The sequence below is a fragment of the Oncorhynchus gorbuscha genome, linkage group LG06, assembly GCF_021184085.1.
Source record: "Oncorhynchus gorbuscha isolate QuinsamMale2020 ecotype Even-year linkage group LG06, OgorEven_v1.0, whole genome shotgun sequence".
NCBI lineage: Eukaryota > Metazoa > Chordata > Actinopteri > Salmoniformes > Salmonidae > Oncorhynchus > Oncorhynchus gorbuscha.
Window position 1 is genome coordinate 101,040,391 of NC_060178.1, and position 13,759 is coordinate 101,054,149.

The window sequence follows — 13,759 nt, forward strand, 5'->3', positions numbered from 1 at the left end:
TACTCCTCCTAAAAAGGCATTACAGCAATGCAATATTCAGCAGCTCTAATTCAGGCTTTTAGTGGTGCCTCACCTCTATGTGTTTAGAGGGCGCTCTGGGCTGGAGATTAGACAGGGCTTTCCCCACTGATGAACCTGTGTGTGTGTGTGTGTGTGTGTGTGTGTGTGTGTGTGTGTGTGTGTGTGTGTGTGTGTGTGTGTGTGTGTGTGTGTGTGTGTGTGTGTGTGTGTGTGTGTGTGTGTGTGTGTGTGTGTGTGTGTGTGTGTGTGTGTGTGCATTTTTTCAGCTCAGGGTTTTTGGTTGACTATGAGATTTCCTGCAGAAGAGAGAGGAGTGGTGGCTTTCAGCACCTTACAGCCCACACTCACAGGTTCCAGGTTAAAAAAAACCTAACACACAGATAACACCAAAGCCCTAACCTATAACAACCAAGGTTATATCAACACAGTGGCATTGGAGCAGAGTAATATATTGTCGTATATATTGGAACAACCTCTCATACTATCTCTATCTAGTTCTCTATATGTGTCTAAATGCAACCACCACTTTTAATTTAGTTTTCTGAATACAAGTTACTCACTAGTTGGAGTGTTTGGGCTGAACTTAATTTGCTAACTAAGGCTACCAAAAGGTAAAGTCTGTCTTTGGTGAGACAGCTGGGCAGGTAGTAGTTGGGTTGTGTACAGTACCACTGTATCAAAGTAGTCATGCTGTGTGCTATGGGCACGCACGCACGCACGCACGCACGCACACACACACACACACACACACACACACACACACACACACACACACACACACACACACACACACACACACACACACACACACACACACACACACACACACACACACACACACACACACACACACACACACACACACACACACACACCTACCTATCTATGCACTCCGCTGGACTATTCCCTCCTGCAGTAGTATAATGCACTGCTCTCCACAACAAAACTCCATACACACATTCCATTATGCTATACAAATACAACATTTTTTTAAAGATCCATTTTTCTCACAGCATCAATTCATTTTGGGAGTAAGACAGAGAAATGTCAGGAGAGGAAAGCTGCTCCGTCACCTTGCCACAGTGTTTCGTTAGGGAGACTATTGTGTTGCAGCTTTCAAGTGTACATTTCCCTCCTGGCTTGCCACTCTTTCCAAATAACACTCTTCTTTTTCTCTCTCAGTGATATTCCTGTTGGAGTATAGTTCTCCCCCCTCCTCTTCTTAGAGGAAGGCACCTCCACCCTTCCTGGCCCCCATCCTCCCCGGGGCCGGATGGTGAAGCTGGTGGGCCAAACAGTGTCTAGTTCATGGGGATGCCACTTCCCACTGACTAGCACGGATTGCTTTCCGGGGCCAGGAGGGTCAGAAACATCTCGCAAAACTCTCACACACATTATACACACACTCATCCTGTCCTGTACACCTTAGAGTTAATGACATGCAAGGGCCACACACTGGGGCCAGGAGAGGTGTGTGTTGGCTCCAGTTGTAATGAATTTCACACTAAACCTAACAATGCAGTAATCAATAACAATTAAATCCTAAAAAATAACAAGGAAGAAGAAAAAAATACAAGATATACAAGTGTGTGTGTGTCTTTGAATATATCTCTGTATTTCAGGAGTCTTTTGTGGATTCACAGACGCACACTCTAGTCTGTTATTAACAGTGTCCGTCTCAGAAGGCAGAGTCTGTCCCAGCAGGAAGAAGGTAGTGTCTGCCCCAGCAGGAAGAAGGTAGTGTCTGCCCCAGCAGGTAGAAGGTAGTGTCTGCCCCAGCAAGAAGAAGGTAGCGTCTGCCCCAGCAGGTAGAAGGTAGTGTCTGCCCCAGCAAGAAGAAGGTAGCGTCTGCCCCAGCAGGCAGTGTCTGTCCCAGCAGGCAGTGTCTGTCCCAGCAGGAAGAAGGTAGCGTCTGTCCCAGCAGGCAGTGTCTGTCCCAGCAGGTAGAAGGTAGTGTCTGTCCCAGCAGGCAGTGTCTGTCCCAGCAGGTAGAAGGTAGTGTCTGTCCCAGCAGGCAGTGTCTGTCCCAGCAGGAAGAAGGCAGTGTCTGTCCCAGCAGGCAGTGTCTGTCCCAGCAGGCAGTGTCTGTCCCAGCAGGAAGAAGGTAGCGTCTGCCCCAGCAGGCAGTGTCTGTCCCAGCAGGTAGAAGGTAGTGTCTGTCCCAGCAGGTAGAAGGTAGTGTCTGTCCCAGCAGGAAGAAGGTAGTGTCTGCCACAGCAGGAAGAAGGCAGTGTCTGCCCCAGCAAGAAGAAGGTACCGTCTGCCCCAGCAGGCAGTGTCTGTCCCAGCAGGTAGAAGGCAGTGTCTGCCCCTGCAGGCAGTGTCTGTCCCAGCAGGTAGAAGGTAGTGTCTGTCCCAGCAGGAAGAAGGTAGTGTCTGCCCCAGCAGGAAGAAGGCAGTGTCTGCCCCAGCAGGCAGTGTCTGTCCCAGCAGGTAGAAGGTAGTGTCTGTCCCAGCAGGAAGAAGGTAGTGTCTGCCCCAGCAGGTAGAAGGTAGTGTCTGTCCCAGCAGGAAGAAGGTACCGTCTGCCCCAGCAGGCAGTGTCTGTCCCAGCAGGATGAAGGTAGTGTCTGTCCCAGCAGGAAGAAGGTAGTGTCTGTCCCAGCAGGAAGAAGGTAGTGTCTGTCCCAGCAGGAAGAAGGTAGTGTCTGCCCCAGCATGAAGAAGGCAGTGTCTGCACCAGCAAGAAGGCAGTGTCTGCCCCAGCATGAAGAAGGCAGTGTCTGCCCCAGCAAGAAGAAGGCAGTGTCTGCCCCAGCATGAAGAAGGCAGTGTCTGCCCCAGCAAGAAGAAGGCAGTGTCTGTCCCAGCATGAAGAAGGCAGTGTCTGCCCCAGCAAGGAGAAGGTAGTGTCTGTCCCAGCAGGAAGAAGGTAGTGTCTGCCCCAGCAAGAAGAAGGTAGTGTCTGTCCCAGCAGGAAGAAGGTAGTGTCTGTCCCAGCAGGAAGAAGGCAGTGTCTGCCCCAGCATGAAGGCAGTGTCTGCCCCAGCAAGAAGAAGGTAGTGTCTGTCCCAGCAGGAAGAAGGTAGTGTCTGTCCCAGCATGAAGAAGGCAGTGTCTGCCCCAGCAAGAAGAAGGTAGTGTCTGTCCCAGCAGGAAGAAGGTAGTGTCTGTCCCAGCAGGAAGAAGGTAGTGTCTGCCCCAGCAAGAAGAAGGTAGTGTCTGTCCCAGCAGGAAGAAGGTAGTGTCTGTCCCAGCAGGAAGAAGGTAGTGTCTGTCCCAGCAGGAAGAAGGCAGTGTCTGCCCCAGCATGAAGAAGGCAGTGTCTGCCCCAGCAAGAAGAAGGCAGTGTCTGCCCCAGCAAGAAGAAGGCAGTGTCTGCCCCAGCATGAAGAAGGCAGTGTCTGCCCCAGCAAGAAGAAGGCAGTGTCTGTCCCAGCAAGAAGAAGGTAGTGTCTGCCCCAGCAAGAAGAAGGTAGTGTCTGCCCCAGCAAGAAGAAGGTAGTGTCTGCCCCAGCAAGAAGAAGGCAGTGTCTGTCCCAGCAGGAAGAAGGCACTGTCTGTCCCAGCATGAAGAAGGCAGTGTCTGCCCCAGCAAGAAGAAGGCAGTGTCTTTCCCAGCAAGAAGAAGGCAGTGTCTGTCCCAGCAGGATGAAGGTAGTGTCTTTCCCAGCAGGATGAATGTAGTGTCTGTCCCAGCAGGAAGAAGGTAGTGTCTGTCCCAGTAAGAAGAAGGTAGTGTCTGCCCCAGCAAGAAGAAGGTAGTGTCTGCCCCAGCAAGAAGAAGGTAGTGTCTGCCCCAGCAAGAAGAAGGCAGTGTCTGTCCCAGCAGGAAGAAGGCAGTGTCTGCCCCAGCAGGAAGAAGGTAGTGTCTGCCCCAGCAAGAAGAAGGTAGTGTCTGTCCCAGCAGGAAGAAGGCAGTGTCTGTCCCAGCATGAAGAAGGCAGTGTCTGCCCCAGCAAGAAGAAGGCAGTGTCTGCCCCAGCATGAAGAAGGCAGTGTCTGCCCCAGCAAGAAGAAGGCAGTGTCTGTCCCAGCAAGAAGGCGGCAGTGTCTGTCCCAGCAGGAAGAAGGCAGTGTCTGCCCCAGCAAGAAGAAGGTAGCGTCTGCCCCAGCAGGCAGTGTCTGCCCCAGCAGGCAGTGTCTGTCCCAGCAGGATGAAGGTAGTGTCTGTCCCAGCAGGAAGAAGGTAGTGTCTGTCCCAGCAGGAAGAAGGTAGTGTCTGCCCCAGCAAGAAGAAGGTAGCGTCTGCCCCAGCAGGCAGTGTCTGCCCCAGCAGGTAGAAGGTAGTGTCTGCCCCAGCAAGAAAAAGGTAGTGTCTGCCCCAGCAGGCAGTGTCTGTCCCAGCAGGTAGAAGGTTATGTCTGTCACACCAGGTTGTGCCTGTCCCTGAAGGTAGTGTCTGTTTCACCAAGTAGTGTCTGTCCCAGCAGGAAGTTTCTTTCCCATCAAGTAGTGTCTGTCCCAGCAGGAAGTTTCTTTCCATTCAGGTAGTGTCTGTCCCAGCAGGAAGTTTCTATCCCATCAGGTAGTGTCTGCCCCATCAGGCAGTTTCTGTTCCAGCAGGCAGTATCTTTCCCAGCAGGTAGTGTCCGTCTGTCCAATCAGGTAGTGTCTGTCTGTCCCATCAGGTAGTGTCTGTCCCATCAGGTAGTGTCTGTCCCAGCAGGCAGTATCTTTCCCATCAGTTAGTGTCTGTCCCAGCAGGCAGTATCTTTCCCATCAGGTAGTGTCTGTCCCAGCAGGCAGTATCTTTCCCATCAGGTAGTGTCTGTCCCAGCAGGCAGTATCTTTCCCAGCAGGTAGTGTCTGTCCCAGCAGGTAGTGTCTTTCCCATCAGGTAGTGTCTGTCCCAGCAGGTAGTATCTTTCCCATCAGGTAGTGTCTGTCCCAGCAGGAAGTTTCTGTCCCATCAGGTAGTGTCTGCCCCATCAGGTAGTGTCTGTCCCAGCAGGAAGTTTATTTCCATTCAGGTAGTGTCTGTCCCATCAGGTAGTGTCTGTCCCATCAGGTAGTGTCTGTCCCATCAGGCAGTTTCTGTTCCAGCAGGCAGTATCTTTCCCAGCAGGTAGTGTCCGTCGTCCAATCAGGTAGTGTCCGTCTGTTCAAGCAGGTAGTGTCCGTCTTTCCAGCAAGCAGTGTCTGTCCCATCAGGTAGTGTCTGTCCCATCAGGTAGTGTCTGTCCCTTCAGGTAGTGTCTGTCCCAGCAGGCAGTATTATTCCCATCAGGTAGTGTCTGTCCCAGCAGGCAGTGTCTGTCCCAGCAGGCAGTATCTTTCCCATCAGGTAGTGTCTGTCCCAGCAGGCAGTATCTTTCCCATCAGGTAGTGTCTGTCCCAGCAGGCATTATCTTTCCCATCAGGTAGTGTCTGTCCCAGCAGGTAGTATCTTTCCCATCAGGTAGTGTCTGTCCCAGCAGGCAGTATCTTTCCCATCAGGTAGTGTCTGTCCCAGCAGGTAGAATGTTGTGTCTGTACCTCCAGGTTATGTCTCTCACAGCAGGCAGTGTCTGTCCCAGCAGGTAGAAGGTTGTGTCTGTACCTCCAGGTTATGTCTCTCACAGCAGGCAGTGTCTGTCCCAGCAGGTAGAAGGTTGTGTCTGTACCTCCAGGTTATGTCTCTCACAGCAGGCAGTATCTTTCCCATCAGGTAGTGTCTGTCCCAGCAGGTAGAAGGTTGTGTCTGTACCTCCAGGTTATGTCTCTTACAGCAGGCAGTATCTTTCCCATCAGGTAGTGTCTGTCCCAGCAGGTAGAAGGTTGTTTCTGTACCTCCAGGTTATGTCTCTCACAGCAGGCAGTATCTTTCCCATCAGGTAGTGTCTGTCCCAGCAGGTAGAAGGTTGTGTCTGTACCTCCAGGTTATGTCTCTCACAGCAGGCAGTATCTTTCCCATCAGGTAGTGTCTGTCCCAGCAGGTAGAAGGTTGTGTCTGTACCTCCAGGTTATGTCTCTCACAGCAGGCAGTATCTTTCCCATCAGGTAGTGTCTGTCCCAGCAGGTAGAAGGTTGTGTCTGTACCTCCAGGTTATGTCTCTCACAGCAGGCAGTGTCTTTCCCATCAGGTAGTGTCTGTCCCAGCAGGAAGTTTCTTTCCCATCAGGTAGTGTCTGTCCCAGCAGGAAGAAGGCAGTGTCTGTCCCAGCATGAAGAAGGCAGTGTCTGCCCCAGCAAGAAGAAGGCAGTGTCTGTCCCAGCAAGAAGAAGGCAGTGTCTGTCCCAGCAGGAAGAAGGCAGTGTCTGCCCCAGCAAGAAGAAGGTAGCGTCTGCCCCAGCAGGCAGTGTCTGCCCCAGCAGGCAGTGTCTGTCCCAGCAGGATGAAGGTAGTGTCTGTCCCAGCAGGAAGAAGGTAGTGTCTGTCCCAGCAGGAAGAAGGTAGTGTCTGCCCCAGCAAGAAGTAGGTAGTGTCTGCCCCAGCAGGCAGTGTCTGCCCCAGCAGGTAGAAGGTAGTGTCTGCCCCAGCAAGTTGTGCCTGTCCCTGAAGGTAGTGTCTGTTTCCAGCAGGTAGTGTCTGTCCCAGCAGGTAGAAGTTTCTCTGTCCCATCAGGTTGTCTGTCCCTGAAGGTAGTGTCTGTTTCACCAAGTAGTGTCTGTCCCAGCAGGAAGTTTCTATCCCATCAGGTAGTGTCTGCCCCATCAGGCAGTTTCTGTTCCAGCAGGCAGTATCTTTCCCAGCAGGTAGTGTCCGTCTGTCCAATCAGGTAGTGTCTGTCTGTCCCATCAGGTAGTGTCTGTCCCATCAGGTAGTGTCTGTCCCAGCAGGCAGTATCTTTCCCATCAGGTAGTGTCTGTCCCAGCAGGCAGTATCTTTCCCATCGGGTAGTGTCTGTCCCAGCAGGAAATTTCTTTCCCATCAGGTAGTGTCTGTCCCAGCAGGAAGTTTCTGTCCCATCAGGTAGTGTCTGCCCCATCAGGTAGTGTCTGTCCCTGCAGGAAGTTTCTTTCCATTCAGGTAGTGTCTGTCCCATCAGGTAGTGTCTGTCCCATCAGGTAGTGTCTGTCCCATCAGGCAGTTTCTGTTCCAGCAGGCAGTATCTTTCCCAGCAGGTAGTGTCCGTCGTCCAATCAGGTAGTGTCCGTCTGTTCAAGCAGGTAGTGTCCGTCTTTCCAGCAAGCAGTGTCTGTCCCATCAGGTAGTGTCTGTCCCATCAGGTAGTGTCTGTCCCATCAGGTAGTGTCTGTCCCTTCAGGTAGTGTCTGTCCCAGCAGGCAGTATCATTCCCATCAGGTAGTGTCTGTCCCAGCAGGCAGTGTCTGTCCCAGCAGGCAGTATCTTTCCCATCAGGTAGTGTCTGTCCCAGCAGGCAGTATCTTTCCCATCAGGTAGTGTCTGTCCCAGCAGGTAGTATCTTTCCCATCAGGTAGTGTCTGTCCCAGCAGGCAGTATCTTTCCCATCAGGTAGTGTCTGTCCCAGCAGGTAGAATGTTGTGTCTGTACCTCCAGGTTATGTCTCTCACAGCAGGCAGTGTCTGTCCCAGCAGGTAGAAGGTTGTGTCTGTACCTCCAGGTTATGTCTCTCACAGCAGGCAGTGTCTGTCCCAGCAGGTAGAAGGTTGTGTCTGTACCTCCAGGTTATGTCTCTCACAGCAGGCAGTATCTTTCCCATCAGGTAGTGTCTGTCCCAGCAGGTAGAAGGTTGTGTCTGTACCTCCAGGTTATGTCTCTCACAGCAGGCAGTATCTTTCCCATCAGGTAGTGTCTGTCCCAGCAGGTAGAAGGTTGTTTCTGTACCTCCAGGTTATGTCTCTCACAGCAGGCAGTATCTTTCCCATCAGGTAGTGTCTGTCCCAGCAGGTAGAAGGTTGTGTCTGTACCTCCAGGTTATGTCTCTCACAGCAGGCAGTATCTTTCCCATCAGGTAGTGTCTGTCCCAGCAGGTAGAAGGTTGTGTCTGTACCTCCAGGTTATGTCTCTCACAGCAGGCAGTATCTTTCCCATCAGGTAGTGTCTGTCCCAGCAGGTAGAAGGTTGTGTCTGTACCTCCAGGTTATGTCTCTCACAGCAGGCAGTGTCTTTCCCATCAGGTAGTGTCTGTCCCAGCAGGAAGTTTCTTTCCCATCAGGTAGTGTCTGTCCCAGCAGGAAGTTTCTTTCCCATCAGGTAGTGTCTGTCCCAGCAGGAAGTTTCTTTCCCATCAGGTAGTGTCTGTCCCAGCAGGAAGTTTCTTTCCCATCAGGTAGTGTCTGTCCCAGCAGGAAGTTTCTTTCCCATCAGGTAGTGTCTGTCCCAGCAGGAAGTTTCTTTCCCATCAGGTAGTGTCTGTCCCAGCAGGAAGTTTCTTTCCCATCAGGTAGTGTCTGTCCCAGCAGGAAGTTTCTTTCCATTCAGGTAGTGTCTGTCCCAGCAGGAAGTTTCTTTCCCATCAGGTAGTGTCTGTCCCAGCAGGAAGTTTCTTTCCCATCAGGTAGTGTCTGTCCCAGCAGGAAGTTTCTTTCCATTCAGGTAGTGTCTGTCCCAGCAGGTAGTTTCTGTCCCATCAGGTAGGTGTCTGTCCCAGCAGGAAGTTTTTTTCCATCAGGTAGTGTCTGTCCCAGCAGGAAGTTTCTTTCCCATCAGGTAGTGTCTGTCCCAGCAGGCTGTCCCAGCAGGAAGTTTCTTTCCCATCAGGTAGTGTCCCAGCAGGAAGTCTTTCCCATCAGGTAGTGTCTGTCCCAGCAGGAAGTTTCTTTCCCATCAGGTAGTGTCTGTCCCAGCAGGAAGTTTCTTTCCCATCAGGTAGTGTCTGTCCCAGCAGGAAGTTTCTTTCCCATCAGGAAGTGTCTGTCCCATCAGGTAGTTTCTTTCCCATCAGGTAGTGTCTGTCCCAGCAGGAAGTTTCTTTCCCATCAGGTAGTGTCTGTCCCAGCAGGAAGTTTCTTTCCCATCAGGTAGTGTCTGTCCCAGCAGGAAGTTTCTTTCCCATCAGGTAGTGTCTGTCCCAGCAGGAAGTTTCTTTCCCCCATCTTTCCCAGGTAGTGTCTGTCCCAGCAGGTAGTTTCTTTCCATTCTTTCCCATCAGGTAGTGTCTGTCCCAGCAGGAAGTTTCTTTCCCATCAGGTAGTGTCTGTCCCAGCAGGCAGTTTCTTTCTGTCCATCAGGTAGTGTCCCATGTCCCAGCAGGAAGTTTCTTTCCCATCAGGTAGTGTCTGTCCCAGCAGGAAGTTTCTTTCCATTCAGGTAGTGTCTGTCCCAGCAGGAAGTTATGTCTTTCCCATCAGGTAGTGTCTGTCCCAGCAGGCAGTTTCTGTTCCCATCAGGTAGTGTCTGTCAGGCAGTTTTTCAGCAGGAGAGGTTGTGTCTGTACCTCCAGGTAGTGTCTGTCCCAGCAGGTATCAGAGCAGGTAGAAGGTTGTGTCTGTACAGGTTCCAGGTTTTCCCATGTGTCTGTCTCCACAGCAGGTTATGTCTCTCACAGCAGGCAGTATCTTCCCAGCAGGTAGAAGGTAGTGTCTGTCCCAGCAGGTCTCTCACAGCAGGCAGTGTCTGTCCCAGCAGGTAGAAGGTTGTGTCTGTACCTCCAGGTTATGTCTCTCACAGCAGGCAGTATCTTTCCCATCAGGTAGTGTCTGTCCCAGCAGGTAGAAGGTTGTGTCTGTACCTCCAGGTTATGTCTCTCACAGCAGGCAGTATCTTTCCCATCAGGTAGTGTCTGTCCCAGCAGGTAGAAGGTTGTGTCTGTACCTCCAGGTTATGTCTCTCACAGCAGGCAGTATCTTTCCCATCAGGTAGTGTCTGTCCCAGCAGGTAGAAGGTTGTGTCTGTACCTCCAGGTTATGTCTCTCACAGCAGGCAGTATCTTTCCCATCAGGTAGTGTCTGTCCCAGCAGGTAGAAGGTTGTGTCTGTACCTCCAGGTTATGTCTCTCACAGCAGGCAGTATCTGTCCCAGCAGGTAGAAGGTTGTCTGTCCTCAGGTTATGTCAGGTTTTCCCAGTGTCTGTCCCAGCAGGTAGAAGGTTGTGTCTGTAGTATCTTTCCCATCAGGTAGTCTGTCCCAGTAGTCCCAGCAGGTGTTTGTCTGTACCTCCAGGTTATGTCTCTCACAGCAGGTTATGTCTGTCCCAGCAGGTAGAAGGTTGTGTCTGTAGTTATCTTTCCCATCAGGTAGTGTCTGTCCCAGCAGGAAGTTTCTTTCCCATCCAGGTAGTGTCTGTCCCAGCAGGAAGTTTCTTCAGGTAGTGTCCATCAGGTAGTGTCTGTCCCAGGTTAGGTAGTTATCTTTCCCATCAGGTAGTGTCTGTCCCAGCAGGTAGAAGGTTTCTGTTCCCATCAGGTAGTGTCTGTCCTTTCCATCAGGTCTGTCCCAGCAGGCAGTATCTTTCCCATCAGTGTCTGTCCCAGCAGGTAGTATCTTTCCCATCAGGTAGTGTCTGTCCCAGCAGGTAGTGTCTTTCCCATCAGGTCAGGTAGTGTCTGTCCCAGCAGGCAGTATCTTTCCCATCAGGTAGTGTCTGTCCCAGCAGGCAGGTAGTGTCTGTCCCATCAGGTAGTGTCTGTCCCAGCAGGTAGTGTCTTTCCCATCAGGTAGTGTCTGTCCCAGCAGGAAGGTCTGTCCCAGCAGGCAGTCCCCATCAGGTAGTGTCTGTCCCAGCAGGCAGTTTCTTTCCCATCAGGTAGTGTCTGTCCCAGCAGGTAGTGTCTGTCCCATCAGGTAGTGTCTGTCCCAGCAGGTAGTGTCTGTTCCTGTCCCATCAGGTAGTGTCTGTCCCAGCAGGTAGAAGTTGTCCCAGCAGGTGTCCTCCATCAGGTAGTGTCTGTCCCATCAGGTAGTGTCTTTCCCATCAGGTAGTGTCTGTCCCATCAGGTAGTGTCTGTCCCATCAGGTAGTGTCTCTGTTTCCCATCAGGTAGTGTCTGTCCCAGCAGGTAGTGTCTGTCTGTCTGTCCCAGCAGGTCAGGTAGTGTCTGTCCCAGCAGGTAGTGTCTGTCCCATCAGGTAGTGTCTGTCCCAGCAGGTAGTGTCTGTCCCATCAGGTAGTGTCTGTCCCAGCAGGTAGTGTCTGTCCCAGGTCAGGGTAGTGTCTGTCCCAGTGTCTGTCCCAGCAGGTAGTGTCTGTCCCATCAGGTAGTGTCTGTCCCATCAGGTAGTGTCTGTCCCATCAGGTAGTGTCTGTCCCAGCAGGTAGTGTCTTTCCCATCAGGTAGTGTCTGTCCCAGCAGGTAGTGTCTGTCCCATCAGGTAGTGTCTGTCCCAGCAGGTAGTGTCTGTCCCAGAAGGTCAGGTAGTGTCTGTCCCATCAGGTAGTGTCTGTCCCATCAGGTAGTGTCTGTTCCAGCAGGCAGTTTCTGTTCCAGCAGGCAGTGTCTTTCCCATCAGGTAGTGTCTTTCCCATCAGGTAGTGTCTGTCCCATCAGGTAGTGTCTGTCCCATCAGGTAGTGTCTGTCCCATCAGGTAGTGTCTGTCCCAGCAGGTAGTGTCTCTCCCAGCAGGTCCCCATCAGGTAGTGTCTGTCCCATCAGGTAGTGTCTGTCCAATCAGGTAGTGTCTGTCCCATCAGGTAGTGTCTGTCCCATCAGGTAGTGTCTGTCCCATCAGGCAGTTTCTGTTCCAGCAGGCAGTTTCTGTTCCAGCAGGCAGTGTCTGTCCCATCAGGTAGTGTCTGTCCCAGCAGGTCGTGTCTGTCCCAGCAGGTCAAAGTTAGTGTCTGTCCCATCAGATAGTGTCTGTCCCATCAGGTAGTGTCTGTCCCATCAGGTAGTGTCTGTTCCAGCAGGCAGTGTCTTTCCCAGCAGGTAGTGTCTGTCCCATCAGGTAGTGTCTGTCCTACCAGGTAATGTCTTTCCCAGCAGGTCAAAGTTAGTTTCTTTCCCAGCAGGTAGTGTCTGTCCCATCAGGTAGTGTCTGTCCCATCAGGTAGTGTCTGTCCCATCAGGTAGTCTCTGTCCCATCAGGTAGTGTCTGTCCCAGCAGGCAGTGTCTTTCCCAGAAGGTCAAAGTTAGTGTCTGTCCCATCAGCAGGTAGTGTCTGTCCCATCAGGCAGTTTCTGTTCCAGCAGGCAGTTTCTGTTCCAGCAGGCAGTGTCAGGGTTAGTGTCTTTCCCATCAGGTAGTGTCTGTCCCATCAGGTAGTGTCTGTCCCATCAGGTAGTGTCTGTCCCAACAGGTAGTGTCTGTCCCAACAGGTAGTGTCTGTCCTAGCAGGTAGTGTCTTTCCCAGCAGGTCGAAGTTAGTGTCTTTCCCAGCAGGTAGTGTCTGTCCCATCAGGTAGTGTCTGTCCCAGCAGGTAGTGTCCGTCTGTTCCAGCAGGTAGTGTCCGTCTGTCCCAGCAGGTAGTGTCCGTCTGTTCCAGCAGGCAGTGTCTGTCCCATCAGGTATTGTCTGTCCAATCAGGTAGTGTCTGTCCAATCAGGTAGTGTCTGTCCCATCAGGTAGTGTCTGTCCCATCAGGTAGTGTCTGTCCCATCAGGCAGTTTCTGTTCCAGCAGGCAGTGTCTTTCCCAGCAGGTAGTGTCTGTCCCATCAGGTAGTGTCTGTCCTAGCAGGTCGTGTCTGTCCCAGCAGGTCAAAGTTAGTGTCTGTCCCATCAGATAGTGTCTGTTCCATCAGGTAGTGTCTGTCCCATCAGGTAGTGTCTGTTCCAGCAGGCAGTGTCTTTCCCAGAAGGTCAAAGTTAGTGTCTGTCCCTGCAGATAGTGTCTGTCCCAGCTGGTAGTGTCTGTACCATCAGGTAGTGTCTGTCCCAGCAGGCAGTGTCTTTCCCAGAAGGTCAAAGTTAGTGTCTGTCCCTGCAGGTAGTGTCTGTCCCATCAGGCAGTTTCTGTTCCAGCAGGCAGTTTCTGTTCCAGCAGGCAGTGTCTTTCCCAGCAGGTAGTGTCTGTCCCATCAGGTAGTGTCTGTCCCATCAGGTAGTGTCTGTCCCAACAGGTAGTGTCTGTCCCAACAGGTAGTGTCTGTCCTAGCAGGTAGTGTCTTTCCCAGCAGGTCGAAGTTAGTGTCTTTCCCAGCAGGTAGTGTCTGTCCCATCAGGTAGTGTCCGTCTGTCCCAGCAGGTAGTGTCCGTCTGTTCCAGCAGGTAGTGTCCGTCTGTCCCAGCAGGTAGTGTCCGTCTGTTCCAGCAGGCAGTGTCTGTCCCATCAGGTATTGTCTGTCCAATCAGGTAGTGTCTGTCCAATCAGGTAGTGTCTGTCCCATCAGGTATTGTCTGTCCCATCAGGTAGTGTCTGTCCCATCAGGTAGTGTCTGTCCCATCAGGTAGTGTCTGTCCCATCAGGCAGTGTCTGTCCTAGCAGGTCGTGTCTGTCCCAGCAGGTCAAAGTTAGTGTCTGTCCCATCAGATAGTGTCTGTCCCATCAGGTAGTGTCTGTCCCATCAGGTAGTGTCTGTTCCAGCAGGCAGTGTCTTTCCCAGAAGGTCAAAGTTAGTGTCTGTCCCTGCAGGTAGTGTCTGTCCCAGCTGGTAGTGTCTGTACCATCAGGTAGTGTCTGTCCCAGCAGGCAGTGTCTTTCCCAGAAGGTCAAAGTTAGTGTCTGTCCCTGCAGGTAGTGTCTGTCCCAGCTGGTAGTGTCTGTCCCTGCAGGTAAAATATGTTGTCTGTCCCAGCAGTTAGAATGTAGTGACTGTCCCAGCAGTTAGAATGTAGTGACTGTCCCATCAGATAGAATGTAGTGACTGTCCCAGCAGTTAGAATGTAGTGACTGTCCCAGCAGTTAGAATGTAGTGACTGTCCCATCAGATAGAATGTAGTGACTGTCCCAGCAGTTAGAATGTAGTGACTGTCCCAACAGGTAGAAAGTAGTGACTGTCCCAACAGGTAGAATGTAGTGACTGTCCCAACAGGTAGAAAGTAGTGACTGTCCAAAACAGGTAGAATGTAGTGA